The sequence below is a fragment of the Arvicanthis niloticus genome, chromosome 21 (assembly GCF_011762505.2).
Source record: "Arvicanthis niloticus isolate mArvNil1 chromosome 21, mArvNil1.pat.X, whole genome shotgun sequence".
NCBI lineage: Eukaryota > Metazoa > Chordata > Mammalia > Rodentia > Muridae > Arvicanthis > Arvicanthis niloticus.
The window spans coordinates 30,593,396-30,610,068 of NC_047678.1; the positions used below are offsets into that span (position 1 = coordinate 30,593,396).

Genomic DNA, 16,673 nt, shown 5'->3' on the forward strand with positions numbered 1-16,673 from the left:
TACGTTGAAAAAAAAAAAACTAAAAGAAACATGAAATTATTTAAGTTACTAAATACACGTCCAACTATATAATCAGTTTTGCAATCAACAACGTCCCTTCTCAACTTGATCCAGCCACGTTTCAGGCAGCGGATCTGAGTTGCACCCTCCGCTCCCAGTCAGGGTTGGCAGCGAGCCCAAGGCCCCGCCCCGCGCCCCTCCCAGATTACATCATAGAGCCCACCAGTCAGGGCCGGCGGGGCTCATTCAGGCCCACCCGCACGCACGCCGCGTGCGCCTGACACTAGCATCCTCTCTGCTGGAAAAGGAAGCGGCGGCCATCTCAGAACGGCGGAGGCGGCCTGAGGCTCGCCATTCGCTGAGGCATCCGCGGGCGGGAGGCCGCACTCTAGACCCCCGACGCGCGCTTCGCCAACGGTCCGCCGCTCGTGCCGCTTCCACGGAGAGGTCGTGGAGCAGGGGCTGGCGTGGATTGGTTCGCGGCGCCTCGGCCCGCCCTTCGGTGGCGCCCATTGGTTGGCGCGGCACCCGCTGACGGCGAGGACGCTCCGCCTTCGTGCCGGCCTTCAAGAGGGCGACGAGGAAGCGGCCACCTCCCTGTGCCCCGCCCCTCCGGCTAGCTCTGTGGCTCCTGCGGCTCCTCCCGGTTGCTCCCGGCTCCTCTCTGCCCTCTCCCGGCTTCCTGCGGCTCCGGCTTGGGCTCGGCGGCGGCGGGTAGGTGCGGGTGTGATCGGGATCCGAGGGTCGGCCTCTTCACTATCCCGGGAGACTCTGGCCTAGGTTCTCGCAGTGGCCGCCGGGGACCCCGCAGGTCGCGCCTGAGGCAGGGAAGGGCGGTGGCTGTCCGCCTACGGGACGCCGGGGTGGCTGCGTGAGGGGGCCTGGTGGGGGGCCTGCTGCCGTGACCTTCGGAGTCTCCGAGGCGCCTTCTGAGGGGACTGTAGTGGGCGAGACGGGCCCAGAGATTTTGTTTCAGGGCTACTGAGGTTGTGGAGCCGAGGGGCTTGCCTCAGGGTGGGCATGTGCTGAGCCCCGGCACCGAGGGTCGACTACAGCCTGGGCCCCTGGGTGGGGTTCGGGATGCAGAAGGTCGCCGGGGTCGTTTCTCCAGGCTTCAGGAGGGGCGTCAGTGGATGTGGGAACTGAGGCGAGCTCCGCGTGTCCTGTCTGGGGGTTATGGGTGGGGCCGAGGGGTGATCTGGAGAAGCCAACTCGAGCCCTTGAGTGCGTGGGCCCCGCACAGTTTGGGAACTGACGCACATCTACTGTCTGGCTTCGGGAATGCAAAGGGGTCACGCTAAGTGTGCGGAGTCCGGAAACATAGGGACCAGTGGCCGTCGGAAACGTTACTCAGAGCAGAGATTGTGGTTTATTTAGCACATGGGACGAGCTCTTTTTGGACTGTTACAGCTGGAACTCAAGTTTACTTGAGATTGCCTCCTGGGCGTATTTGAGAGTTTTGCTTATCTCTGGGTTTGTGTAGATTAAATGCATTTGGTGCTTTAGGGGAAGAGGCTGGTTTGCCCATAGGTTTGTGTTTTAGGAATCCAGAACTCGCCCCACTCCCGGAGCGGGGTTGTAGCCTGTACTTCTCAGGAAAGATTAGTGTTACCCAGCTTTTTGCTGGAATCTCCCTTTCTCCTTTCCCTCCGCTGGTCCAGTTACAGAATTTCTCCCCAGGGCCTCCGCAGTGTTTCTTGCTCCCTGTGTTTGTCTCCCGCCCATTTTCCTACTGCTGCGCTTTTGGCAACTGCCTCTGCTCTTTCCCAGGGATGGTTGTGGCATTGCATCAGGGGATATTTGTGCTTGTAATTTGCTCACTCAGCCCAGGAGGAGGGAGAATAGTATGGTGCAGAGTTGGGGGAGCGGGAGGGTGACAAGCGGGAGGGGGGCGGTTGCCGGCAGCTTGCCTGGGTAGGCAGAGCGATGGGTGTGGTGAGGGAAATACAGCTGCTCTAGGCCTATAGGGTAACACTGCCCAGTCATCAGCGCAGAGATTCAAAGACCAACAACAGCAGCAGCTATTTTTATAAATCAATCCTGAATCCAAGCTGAGCACATGGATTTAGGGTGAACAGTTGTCATGCCCTAACTATGACAGGCTGAGTGTTTTGTAGACAACATTGCAGTTGCTAAGCAAGAGACTCCATCTGTCTGTATCATGCACCAGGTACTTGCAACTTTGTAACTTTTTCTCCACTTTGGGGAGCGTGTTCATGGTTTTTCAATTGATGGAGATTGATGGCCCAACCACTTTGTTTAAAAGGTGATATTTTTTTTCAGTCATAATCTCCTTTTACACTTAAAGTAATTAAAGATACTGCTTTTTTGAGCTAGTACCTACCATCTTCTAGGGGCTTTTTAAACGAAAGCGAATATACTGAAGGGAAACAAACTCAGCAGAGATTTATGAGTCGGGTTCCAGTTCGTGTTCAAAGTTCTGATGCTTTGTAAACAATTGGACTTAATTATCCACTGGCCCAAAACACCTTCATTGTTCTTGGTAGCCTAATCAGTAAAGCAGTTGATTATAGTATTGGAATGAGGGCAGTGAATGTTCTCAGGGATATTTTAATCAAGCTATTGAAGCTTAGTAAATTGACCTTTTCCTATGTAATGGTAACAACATGTACACTCACTAAAGTTGGAAAATGCAAGGGTGTGTCTCTTATTGCATTTTATTTACTTATTTTTTTTCCTTTACTTTGAGTGTGAGTGTGTGTGTGTGAGTGTGGAGATCAGAGGACAACTTTGGGAGTCAGTCTCTATTTACCATGTGGGGTTTGGGTATTGAACTCAAATTCAGGCTTGGCAGCAAGTGCTTTTATCTGCTGAGACATCAGGTCTTCCCACTATTATTACATCTTGTTTTTTTGCGTCAGAGACAGCTCTGGCTGTCCTTGGACCCACAGAGTCGCCTCTGCCTCTAGAGACATATATATATATATATATTAAAGACTGATTTATTTTATGTATATGAGGACACTATCGTTCTCTTCATACACACCAGAAGAGGGCATCAGATCCCATTACAGATGGTTGTGAGCCACCATGTGGTTGCTGGGAATTGAACTCAGGACCTCTGGAAGAGCAGTCAGTGCTCTTAACCGCTGAGCCATCTCTCTAGCCCTTGTATAATTTTTTAAAAATTTATTTTAGGTTTATTTATTTTATGCATGAGTGTTTTGCCTCTGTGACTCTGTGCACTGTGTTTAGTACCCATGGAAGTAAGGAGAAGGGGAAGGGGGTAGGATCCCTTAAGACAGGAATGTCTCTGAGCTACTATGTGAGTGTTGGGAACCAACCCCGGGCCCTCTGCTAGAGCAACAATTGGTCTTAACCTCTGAGCCATTTCCATGCTCCTGTTTTGTAGTCTTTTGAGACAAGGTTTATTCTGTAGTCAAGGCTGGTCTGGAATTTTACTGTGTAGTCTAGCCTGTCCTCAATTGAGATCACAGCAGTCCTCATCATCCTTATTCCTTTTTTTTTTTTTTTTTGTTTTTTTTTTGTTCTTTTGTTCTTTTTTGAGCCCTGGCTATTCTAGAACTCCATTTGTAGACCAGGCTGGCATTGAATTCAGAGATTTACCTGCTGCCTTAGATTAAAAGCATACACCACCAATGTGTGTACATCTATTAACCCCCACCCCCCACCCCCCACCCCCACCCCCACCCCCAAGACAGGGTTTGTCTGTGTAGCCTTAGCTATCCTGGAACTCTGTAGACCAGATTGGCCTAGAACTGGGAGATCCACCTGCTTCTGCCTCCTGAGTGCTAGGATTAAAGGTGTGCGCCACCACTGCCTGGCTGTGCTTCAGCTTTTCAAATGCTATGATTATAGGCATATGCTACTGTACCCAGCTTGGTGTATGTTCCCAATATTCTCCATTTTCCAGGTTTGAAAACAAATTATTTATATGTTTAAAGTGTGCCTGTGCTAAAATCTCAAATAAACAAATAAGGCTACATTTTATATTAAAGTCATTTTCCATTGTTTGCTGAAGGAAGCACCTGGATTTTCTTTTTTCCACTGAGATTGGGATATTGTGTTGCCCAGGCTGGTCTAAAGTTCCTAGACTCAAGCCATCTTCTTGCCTGGGAATATCACAATTATATCTCAGCATTCAGCTTTGGTATTATAGCTTATTATAGGTATTTGGTAGATAGCTTAGCTTTAGTTAGAGAATTGGTTCTTCCTAACTTTGCTTTCAAATTTGGTGATTCAGTTTTGACTGTACACCTTTGTAATTGATAATTTCAAACTGTGGATTATTATTATGGAGACAGGGTCTTGTTATATTTGTACCCCTGGCTGGTTTTGAAGTCATGGAATACTACACCCAGTTCAAGGGTTGAAACTTTGCACAAGGTAGGGGAAAGCTTTGCTGCTCAGCTGTATTCCCAATCTCATTTTTTTTTTTAATGTTAAGAATAGGTAGTTAATGTATAAGTTTTGATTTTCTATTAAATACAAGAAAATCAGAAATGAGAAGTAGATGTAACCTTTCCCCACCCTTTTTCTGAGGTGGTATCTCATTATGGCTTAAACTGGCCTCATGATGGTGCTGCCTCTACTTCCCAGGTGCTGACAGTGGAGGCACATGCTACGGAGCCTGCCATTACTTTCTTCCTTTTATAGTGGCAAAAGCCTTTTGTTTTTTGAAACATTATTAACCTATGTAGCAAAGACTGGCCTTGACTCCAGATCCTTCTGTTTCACTTTTTTTTTGTTTTGTTTTGTTTTTATTTTTCGAGACAGGGTTACTCTGTAGACCAGGCTGGCCTGGAACTCAGAAATCCGCCTGCCTCAGCCTCCCAAGTGCTGGGACTAAAGGTGTGCACCACCACTGCCTGGCTTTTTTTTTTTTTTTTTTTTTTTTCCCCTTAAAACAGGGTTTCTCTGTGTAATCCTGGGTGTCCTGGAACTCACTATGTAGACAAGATCTTTTCAAACCTGAACCAGATCTGCCTCTGCCTCTAAAGTGCTAGGATTAAAGGTGTATACCACCACAGCCAGGCTTCTGTTTCCATTAAACAACTTAAGGTGTTGGAAATACTGACACATGTTACCACACTCTGCAAGAAATGCAGCTTAAAAAGTCTTTTATTTTGAAATAATTTTAGATTTATAGAAGAGTTGAGCAAGACCAGGTGGCCAGGAGAAACTGCAGTAGCAAAGGGTCTCATAGCTGGCGAGTAAGTTCATTACAGTGCTAGGTCTGCCCAGTTTAGGCACATAGCTTTTATTTATTTATTTATTTATTTATTTATTTATTTATTTTTTTCCGAGACAGGGTTTCTCTGTGTAGTCCTGGCTGTCCTGGAACTCACTCTGTAGACCAGGCTAACTCAGAAATCCGCCTGCCTCTGCCTCCTAAGTGCTGGGATTAAAGGCGTGTGCTACCACCGCCTGGCGGCACATAGCTTTTAAATAGCTGATTGTGTTTTTTAATATGGGCTTATTGGAGTTGGAAATTACTGTAACAACTCCCAGAAAAACAGAACAAACAAATAAACAAAAACCCAAAAGACAATGGACCCTGTCTCAAACAAGGTAGAAAGCATACCTGAAGTTGTTCTCTAACATACTCATATCTTTGCATTCCTGTGCTCACATTCACACATCCAAATGTGTACACACACACACACACACACACACACACACACACACACCAGAGAGAAAAGATAAAACTATGCATTCTTCTCAGCCATCTCCAACCCCCCCCCCCCCCCCGCCCCTTTTCTTTCCTGAGAAAGGTAGGTGTTGTGGTAAATCTCTGACCCATAGAAGTCCAGTCAAGGAAAACACAACTCAATTACAAATGTATGCTGCACGCCTAGATTGGGCAGATTTACCATTGAACTACTCTATTCCCCAGCTATGAGATCTCTTACAACGTGCAGTTTTCTAGGTCATGATCTTCTTCATCTTCTGTCATTCCTCAACTGCCAATCTGCCCAATCTAGGCGTGCAGCATACATTTGTAATTAATTGAGTTGTGTTTTCCTTGACTGGACTTTTATGGGTCAGAGATTTACTGTAACAGGTAGGGTCTTATGACCCTAGGTTAATCTGGAAACCCCTATCTGGCTCACATGGCTCATCACTCCAGTTTCTTTGTCTCTATAAGATGTTGCTTTTAATTTTAGATGTTTTGTGTTGAACAGTTTTATGCAGGTATCTCTCAAGATAGTAGCTTCACAGCTGCTGGCTCCAATTCAATCCTTTTATTTTGTGTATGTCTATGTATACGGGTGCTCAAGTATCATAAGTTTCATGTACAGTTCATAGGACACATTAGGCCTCAAGGACCTTTACTTGCTGAGCCATCTCACCAGCTCTTCATTTTCAAAAGTTTTTTTGATAACTCTTCTCTCCTTCCCCCCTCCCCCTCCCTCTCTCTCTCTCTCTCTCTCTCTCTTTCTTTCTCTCTCTCTCTCTTTCTCTTCCTGTTTGTTTCTTTTGTTTGTTTGTTTGTTTTTTGAGTTTTCCTGTAGCCCTGGCTGTCCTGGAACTTGCTGTATATATAGATCAGGCTGGCCTCCTGCCTCTTCCAAGCACTGGCATTAAAGGTGTGCTCTCCCTGAACTGGCTTTCCTTTTAGCTTAGTGGCTCTGATTTTTTTTCCCATCTGCAATTATTTTTATTTTGTGTAGCTCCAAAATTCATTTTATAGCTATTCAATGACACTTATTTTACTTTTTTTTTTTTTTTTGAGACAGGGTTTCTCTGTGTAGCCCTGGCTGTCCTGGAACTCACTCTGTAGACCAGTATTTTACTTATTTTATCCTACTTAAAAGTTCTTCCTTTTTTGCCCGGCTGTGGTGGCACATGCCTTTAATACTGGCTCTTGGGAAGCAGAGGCAGGCAGATTTCTGAGTTTGAAGAAATCCTGGGCTACAGAGTGAAGTGTGAGATCCAGGATAGCCAGGGCTACACAGAGAAATCCTATCTTGAAAATATAAACAAACTAAAGTTCTTTTTTTATTTTCCAGACCAAATAATTGACCTCTACCTTTCTTCAAATACAGTTTATAAACTATTTGCTATGTTGAACATTATCCTGTGCATGCTGCAGTTTGTCAGTTTGATAAATATTGTTTGATCCAGATGTTTTGTTAATTATTTGTTATGGAAATGGTGAATTATTGTGTAGGTGGTCCCAGGCACTGGAGGCTGAGGTGGGAGAATTGCTTGAGCTCAGGATTTGAAGGCCAATTTGCTGACATAAAAGTCTATATCACTCTTTTCAGAGTTTGTTCTTTCACTTGTTTATTTGTGTACTGGGGATAAAACCTGGGGCCTTGGGCATTATGGGCAAGCATTTTACTACTGAAGTATAATCCCCAGTCTGCAAGTTCTGTTTTTCTTGATATTTCCTTTTCCTTTTTTTCTTCATTTTAGTTAGATTTATTTTTACTCATTTGAGTATTTTGCCTGCATGTGTGGGGCTCCTGTAAGATGTTGGATCCCCTAGGACTGTAGTTACAGGTAGTTCCTGAGCTGTCTTGTGGGTCCTCAGAATCAAACCCAGGTCTTATGCAATAGCAACAGTGCTTTTAAGTGCTGACCCACCACCTCTCAGCCTTCTTCCTACTTTTATACTTGCGTTACCTCTTTTCTCTTTTTTGTTTTGTTGTTTAGAAATTGTATGAAGCCACATCTTTGTCCTTTAGTGGTTTTCTGTATTTGTGTTTTGATTTTCCCTACTCCACTGAAACATTTTATTTATATAGATGTTTTACATTTTTAGAGAAAGAATACCAGGACTGAGATGTAGCTCGGTAGAGTCCTTGCCTACTATGCAGGAATAAATTTGCAGCGCTCAATAAATCTGGCTTAACAGGACACATCTATGATCCTAGCAAGAGGATCTGAAGTTCATCGTCATCAGTTATGGGGTATATTACAGGCCAACCTGGTATGTTTGAAACCTGGTCTCTATTAAAAAAACAAAACAAAACACAAAAGGGGTTGGAGAAATGTCTCAGTGGATAAGAACATTTGCTGTTGCTGCAAACGACCTAGCTTTTGTTTTCAGCACTCACCTGGCTGCTTACACACCCATCTGTAACTCTAGTTTCAGGGGACCTGACGCCTTCTTGTGGGCACCAGGCATATAAGTTAAACATGCAGGCAAACCACTCAGACATAAAGTAAAGCCAACTAAATCTTAAAAGAAAAATACAAAAAGGGGCCTGTGAAATAGCTCAGTGAGTAAATTTGATTTGATCCCTAGAGCCTTTGTGGTGGAAGGGAAAAGTGACTTCTGAAAATTGTGCTGCATCTCCATCTTGCTGCTTTATGGTGCATGATACTGATGCCAGTTGGCCTTGTCAGTGCAGTGAGACTAAATGGATGAGATGGGAGGACATATTTTGCCATTTTCCTAAGTCTGGGGCTGATGCTTGTTTAACTTGCTTTTCCCTTTCTGTGAGTAAGCATCAGTCACTTAAATATCTCCGTGACAGTATGCTTAAACATCACAAGGTCAGTCAATGATGAAAACCAGCCATGTGCTTCATACCTGTAGCTTCAGCACAGAGGTCAGGGTGGGAAGATGGGTGCAACGTTGAGGTCAACTTGAACTAGCTAGCAAGTCCCACACCAGCTAGAGTAATACCCAGTCTCAAAAAACCTAGAAAATAATGTGTGGTATGGTGTGGCATACCTTTAATCCCAAAATTGGGGAGATAGGTAGGCAGATCTCTTGAGTTCCAGGCTCTGCATCTGGAGTTCTTAGGCCAGCCAGGGATATGTAGTGAGACTCAGTCTCAGGAAAAAACAAACAAACAAACAAACACCCCAGACTATGATTGGATCATGGCCTGATAAGGCCTGACCTTTGCCTCCTTGTTCAGAGTTTCTGATGTTCCTGATGACCATCAGCCTAGACTTAACAGCTGGACCATTCTGCTAACACTGAGCCATTTGACTCTTTACACTCTTACATTCTTTACCACGTTGTGTTCATTGTCCTAAGGAATTAAATCATATTTTTTAGTTTAAAATTTTATTTTGAGAGTTTCATATATGAGTTATTGTATTGAAATTATTTTTGTTTTTCTTCCTCTCACTCAAACTCTTCTCATGCCAAACACACACACACACACACACACACACACACACACACACACCCACCCTGCTGAGTCCATTTAAGGTTGAATTCTTGTGATTTAGTTTAGGGGGCTTATTTTCCTACAGAAAACTGATCACAGCAACCATTGATTGCTTATAGCTCTTCATCTAGGCGTAGGAACTTGTGAAATTTCCTCATTCATGTTGGAATGTGTTGTCACTGTCACTGTACAGGTATTGTCTAGGCAACCATATGGTTGCATTTCATGGATACAGCTTCCCTGTCATGTTCAGAGGATGTTTGGCAGCAGGCATCTTGATCTTCTGGCTGTTTATTTTTAACCTCTTCCTTGATTTTTCTGACCCTTAGGAGTAGGGGTTGCGCTCTGTAATAGTCCCCATTGATTGCAGAAAGCTTATTTGATAAGAGGTGAGAGCTATACTTATTTAGTTGGCTTGGTCCGAACTGGGATTTTTCAGATTTTTGTTTTTCAAGGCTGGGTTTCTTTGTATATCCCTGGCTCTCACTAGGCTGGCCTAGAACTCTGAGAAATCCACTGGTCTCTGCTTCCTGAGTTTTGGTATTAAAGGTGTGTGTTCCATCCCTGCCCCACATAGCTAGATCTTTTAATGGTAGATGTGAATTTTGTGTATGTGTGTATTTGTAGTATTTTGAGACAGAGTCTTGGTATTTAGCTTAAGCTAGTCTTGAAGTTTTATTTTTTCCCTCAGACTCTAAGGGATTTACAAGTATGCACCACCATACCTGTCTTGATTCTTTTTTGATTTTTCGAGACAGGGTTTCTTTGTGTAGCCCTGGCTGTCCTACCTGTCTTGATTCTTTACTGTGACAAGATGTGGAATACTAGTTATATCATCTACCTAATTAATGCCCTTCCCCATTTTTAAAGAGAATATGTATATTCTAGAGCAAGAAAAGTTTAGAGGAAATTGAGAATAAGTGAGATGGACAAGGGTAGAGGGTAGACATCACTAAGAAACGGTGTCTTCTTTTTGATGGTGATTTCTGAACTCCATTTTATTATAAACTATTTGAAAGTTTTGATCAGACAGGTCATTTGGCTTAACCTATTTTTTTTTTTTTCTTCATGAATAGAACCACCTTTAGAGGATATAGGAAAGCCCTGAGTCATTTTCTTATAGGAAGAATGTTTAATTGGGCCAGTTAGTATTGTTTTGGGTGGCAGGTAGGTGATTTTTGAGTTTAAGGGAGGAGGTTTAGGTAAAGAGGACTTAGTATGAGGTGTGTGTATGTGAGAGAGAAAGCAAAGTGGAGAGGGTGGCGGAGAGAGGAGAGGGAGAGAAAACATGAACATCAAGTATTGATTTTTCCCCTTCTGTCATAGGCTCTGGGGATTCAACTCAGTTGTCTGGTTTGTGTGGTAAGCACCTTTACCTGCTGAAGTATGCTGGTCTTTAGGAAACATTTTTATGTTTGTGTTTAAATTAAAAAAAGATTTATTTAACATGCATGACTGGTTTTGCCTGCATGTATGTATGTATGTATGTATGTATGTGCGTCATGTGTATGAGTCTGGTGCTCAGGGAATACTGAAGAAGGTGTTAGATCCCTTGGAACTGGGGTTATGGGTGATTGATAGGAATCTCGTGTAGGGGTGCTGGAAATCAGATGGGGTCCTTTGCAAGAACAAGTGCTCCTAACTGCTGAGCCATTTCTGCAGTCTCCGTGTTAGTGTGTTTTGGAACAGTCTTATAGCTTGCTCACTTTCGAGCTCTCTCTCCCTCTCTCTTGTCTGTCTGTCTGTCTGTCTATCTATCTATCTATCTATCTATCTATCTATCTATCTATCCATCCATCCATCCATCCATCCATCCATCCATCCCAGTGTAGCTTCAAACTTGTGGCATTCTGTCTTGACCCTTGCCTGGCTAGAACGGTGGTTTTGGTCACTTTTGATCTTAGTCTGGGACAAGTACTCCTCAGGTTTCCATTGCTGTGTCTTCACAGATTTGTCATTTGACATTAAAAAATGAAGATGCAATGAAGATAGCTCTAAAACTCAGTATTTAACCCACAGAGTCAGCTGACTTGCAGAGATCAGGGAGCCTGTAGGGTCTGTCCTAGGTCTTCTGCATGTATGTGATGGCTGAGTAGCATAGTGTTCTTGTGTAGTATCCTAACAATGGGGACAAGGAGGTTGGCCTGGCTCTTTTGCCTACTTGTGGGACCTTCTTCCTCCTCCTCCTCCTCCTGGATTGCCTTGTCCAGCCTTGATGTGATGGTATGTGCCTGGTCTTATGTTTATTATGCAGCGTTTGGTTGATGTTCCTGGGAGGCCTGAGGGCATGTGAGAGGTGAAGGACAGGGGGTGGATCTGGGGAAAGGGGAGGGAAGGGGAACTTCAGTGGGGATGTAATATATGAGAGAATAAAAATATTTAATTTTTATTAAATTAATAAAAATCTATGCCCAGCTGGGCAGTGGTGACCCATGCCTTTAATCCCAGCACTTGGGAGGCAGAGGCAGGTGGATTTCTGAGTTCGAGGCCAGCCTGGTCTACAGAGTGAGTTCCAGGACAGCCAGGGCTACACAGAGAAACACTGTCTCAAAAAACAAAAAACAAAACAAAACAACAACAACAACAACAACAAAAAAAAACCCCTCACCATTTAAAATCATATAATTTGGTGGGTATTGGTGCATTCACAATATTCTGTAACCATCTCTACTACCTAATTCCAGAACATTTTCATCATCCCACAAAGAAACCCCATACCCATTAGCAAGCAGTTGGTCTCCATTCATCCCACCCCTAGTCTTCCTGGTGATATTCTGCATGTATATTATTATATAAAAAATCCATACAGTAAATGGGATTTTGTGTCAACTAGTACAATACTTCAGGTTCATCCATGTTGTGCATAGCATGCGTTCATTTTATGCCCAAATACAACTATATTATGTGGCTTTTTTGTTATGTTAATTCGTTTGTCCATAAATAGGCATAAGGGTTGTTTCTATTTAAGAAAAATAAAAAAAAATTGTCCCTTTTTTTTTTTTTTAAACTTTTTGGCTAATATGAATACTGATGTTATTGGACACTTTGTATGCTTATGTTTTTGTATAAAGTGTTTTCCCCCCTCCCCTAAGTATATTCTTGTTACAAAACCCAGTACAGTCAGTTACTTTAGCCTCATGAGTAACTGAGATTACAGGTGTGAACAGCCTTGCTTGGCTTTCATTTTGGTCATATGGTCACTGTGTTTAACCTTTTTTGTTGTTGTTGGTTTTTTTTTTTTTTGTTTTTGTTTTTTGTTTTTTGTTTTTTTTTCCCCCAGACAGGGTTTCTCTGTGTAGTCCTGGCTGTCCTGGAACTCACTCTGTAGACCAGGCTGGCCTTGAACTCAGAAACCCACCTGCCTCTGCCTCCCAAGTGCTGGGATTAAAGGCGTGCACCAGCACCGCCAGGCCCACTGTGTTTAACCTTTTGAGAAAATGCCAAGCTTTCCTTTTACAAGTGCCCTTTGTAATCCTATAACAGTGTATGAAGGTGCCAGTTCTCACATTTCTCATAGAACCTTGTTTTTCTGATTACAGCCATCCTAGTGGGTATAAAGCAGTATCTCAGGATTTTGGTTTTGATTTTCCTTATGACTAAACTGCTTATCAACAATTTGTGTATAATCTTTGGAGAAATGTATTCAGATTAAAAATTTCATTTTGTTTGTGTGTGCCTGTTTCTATGCATTTGTGCCTGTATGGCTGCCTATCATGGTGTGTGTATAGAGTCTGGAGAACAACTTGCAGGATTTAGTTCTTTCTTTTTATCTCCACTTTGTGGATCTCAGGGATACAATGAAGGTCCTTTAGCTTGATGGGAGTCTTCTTTACCCGGCTGAACAACCTTGCTAGTTCTACATTAAAAAATTTGCCTCTCTTCCCTTTTGCCATGCCAGGAATCAAACCTGGAGCTGTGCACATGTTAGGTTAAGAACTGTACCACTTGACTTACAACCATCCATAACTCTAGATCCAGGGGATGGGTTGCCTCTATCTCTGGCTAGCCTGGAACTTTGTAGACCAGGCTGGCCTAGAACTCAAGAGATCCACGCTGCATCTGCCTCAGAAATATTGGGACTAAAGGTGTGTGCCACCTGACCTAGCAACCAATATTTATTTCTTGTGCATTGTTTTTCCTTTCCTGTTGCCTAATGTATGTTTTATTAATGCTGAAGTAATTGTGCCATTGTGGAATTTAGTGCAGCATAATGCCACTAATGGCTTGGGAAATAGTACTGAAGGGAAGTCTCAATCCTTAGTTAATGATATATATATATATATATATATATTTTTAAACACAGAGAAATCTGAGACAGGGTTTCTCTCTATACTCCTGGCTGTCTTGGAACTAGCTGTGTAGATCAGGCTGGCCTCAAGCTCAGAGATGCACCTGCCTCTGCCTCTTCTGTGCTGGGTTTAAAGGTGTAAGCTACTACCACCCTGCTAGATTTGATTGTGTGTGTGTGTGTGTGTGTGTGTGTGTGTGTGTGTGTGTGTGTGTGTGTGTGAGAGAGAGAGAGAGAGAGAGAGAGAGAGAGAGAGAGAGAGAGAGAGAGAGAGATCAGAGGTCAGGTCAGAGGTCAACTTTTTGCGAATTGGTTTTCTTTTTCCATTGGGTTCTGGGAATCAAGTTCAGGCCTTTAGGCTTTTGTAGCTATGATTGGCCTGCCGTCCTTCCTTCCTATTCCCCACTTCTTTTTCTTTCTTTTCTTTTTTTTTTTTTCCTATTTGATTTTTCACAAGGTCTTACTATATGTCCCAGAGTAATCTTTGAGCTCATTTATGTAGCTTGTGACATGGGCCTCATCTGATGATCCTTCTCTCAGCCTCTAGGTGCTGGATTACAGGCAAGTACCATCCTGCCTAGCTAAGCCTATTCTTTCCTATTGTGAAATGTTTCCTGAAGTCCAGGAAAGGTAATTCTCCCAAATTCTGTCACTGTTCATATGTTTTCCTCTTTGATTATTCTTTGTTTCTTAGATTTGAGGCACTAAGTAACAGAGACTTCAGAGTTACAGTAGGAACAATAAATTTATTTTATGTATTATTTCTTAGGGAAATGTGTTCTGACCTCACTCATAAAGTACTTCTTTCACGAACCTAGAAATACAATTGTAGTGTGATTGGCTATGTTGCCTGGTCATCTTGTGTTAATGAATTGATAAGTTTCAGGCTAATCTGGACTACATGAGATCCCATTTCAAAAAAAAAAGCAAAACAAGGTGGGGAGTGATGACATATTCCTTTAATCCTAGCATTTGGGAGGCAGAAGCAGAGGCAGGTCCATCTCTTTTTACAGAGCTAGTTCCAGGAAAGCCAAGGCTATACAGAGAAATTCTGTCTTGAAAAAACAGCAACAACAAGCAAACAACCCACAAAACACCAAAACAAAAGAGGGCTGGAGAGATGGTTCAGTAGTTGAAAGTGTATGATACTGCTCATGCTGAGTTCCCTGCACCAATATTGGGCCCACAACTACCAGTAACATCCACAGGGGGATCCAAAGCGTTTGGCCTCTGGGCACCTGCATTCACATACATGTGCATAGACACATATACATATTTAAAAGTAATAATAAGTACCAAAACATTGAAACTAATAGAACCAGTCAGATACTATTCTTGACTGTAATTTTGTTACTCTTGGATTTGTAAGTGATCTTTCTCCACTTGGCAAAATATTTTCCCATCCCTCTTGTCTTCTGCCTTCCTCTTGCTTGTTCCCTCCCTTTCTCATCCTTTTGACAGGGTCTGCAGTAGTTCATACTGGCTTCTACTTACTTAGTAGTAGAGAATGGCCTTGAATTGTTATCCTCAGGCAACTCCTGGAGTTCTAAGATTACAGGCTACCACACCTAGTTTTATGAGGTGTTAGTATTTGAACCTATGACATGGTGTATTAATCAAGCACTCTACCAGTGGAGTTACATCTCCAGTCCTATATTATGGTTTTTCTTCTAAGTCTCGTATTTTATTTTATTTTATTTTATTTACCATTTTGTTATTTTAACTTGGGGATCAGTGTTTCATGCTCTGGGCTAGCCTTAAATTTCCTTTTTTTTTTTTTTTTTTTTTTTTTTTAAGTTTTATTTATTTAATAATGTGTGTATAGTTGCTGTCTTCAGATACACCCGAAGAGAGTATTGAATCCCATTACAGATGGTTGTGAGCCACCGTGTGGATGCTGGGAATTGAATTCAGGACCTCTGGAAGAGTAGTCAGTGCTCTTAACTGCTGAACCACCTCTCCAGCCCCTAGCCTTAAATTTCTGATCCTGCTGCTTCTACTTGCTAAGTGCTGAGGTTGCAGGCAGGCATCTTACATAGTTGAAGTTTTCTTTTTTGACAGGATCTTCTCCCTTGTGGTTGTCTTGAAATTCATATGTTTAAGGAAGCAGTTTCATTTATCTTGGACATCCATTCCCTCCCATCCCTGTCAGTGTTTCTCAGTGTAACCCTGGCTGTCTTAGAACTAGTTCTGTAGACCAGGCTAGCCTTGAACTCACAGAGATCCTTACCTCTGCCAGTGCTGGTATTAAAGGTGTTTTAATCCTAAGTATAGGGATATGGAGCTGCTTTGGACTGTCTGCTGCAGCTGACTATGATTTGCCTTATACTGTAGCAGAGACATGGTTTTGCCAGCTGCAGATAGTTTTTGGGATTGTGTGACATTTGGAATTCTGGAAAGGTATATAAATACTAGGCCCCTGGAGATGGAGTTGGTTGTGCATAAAGAAGAAACAAAAGGAAAGAAACCAGATTCAGGGGACTCTCTCCTCTCTCTTCTCTTGTCTCTCTTCTCTCACCTCTCTATCCTTTCTTTCCTTCCTGTGGAGTGAAACCTTGGGGGATAAAGGGTGGCAAAAAGAACTCACAAAGTAGTCAAGACTAGGCTACAGTCAATACCACTTATGATGTCATAGTGGTGATAGCCATATACAGCCTATTAGTATATAGGCCTATTAGTACATAGGCCATATACAGCCTATATACTAATACTCAGGAGCTACTTAATTATATTTGAAAGATCTCGCCGGGCAGTGGTGGCGCACGACTTTCAATTCCAGCACTTGGGAGGCAGAGGCAGGCAGATTTCTGAGTTCAAGGCCAGCCTGGTCTACAGAGTGAGTTCCAGGATAGCCAGGGCTACACAGAGAAACCCTGTCTCAAGAAAGATCTCTGGCTAAAAATAGGTGCTCAATCTGTTGGGCAATGTAGATAGTCTCTTCAAAATTTCCACTATGTTTCATGGTTTGCTGTTTTTTTTTTTTTTCTCTTCACTCTTCATGGCTCATTGCGGGTGGGCTCTAATGATCAGGGCAGAAGTAGAGTACAGCTTACCTGGGCTGCTCTGAGTGATCAGTTTCACTGTCATTCTCAGACCTTTCCAGTCAGTTGCTTTGATATTATCACCATAGCCTTTCCTTTCTTATTTCTTTTTCTTTTACCTTTTTTTTTTGATATTGTCTCAAGGTACCCATCTTGGGGGCTCAAAGGTGGATGTGGCGCTGACCTCACCTCTGTTGTACTTTGATATCATTGGGGTTCAATGTG

At 43.0% G+C, this 16,673-nt stretch overlaps 1 protein-coding gene across 23 annotated transcripts in view; it reads left to right on the forward strand.

The window, feature by feature from the left end:
• The first annotated feature begins 207 nt into the window (after positions 1-207).
• Map4 (microtubule associated protein 4) overlaps positions 208-16,673 on the forward strand; it is a 148,237-nt gene continuing 131,771 nt past the window's right edge. For 21 of the 23 annotated variants that reach the window (XM_076917905.1, XM_034483635.2, XM_034483636.2 and 18 more), the window contains exon 1: positions 208-714. The gene's annotated coding sequence lies outside the window, so the exon portion shown is untranslated. The remainder of the gene's footprint in view (positions 715-16,673) is intronic. The other 2 variants (XM_034483646.1, XM_034483647.2) reach the window with 2 other exon arrangements.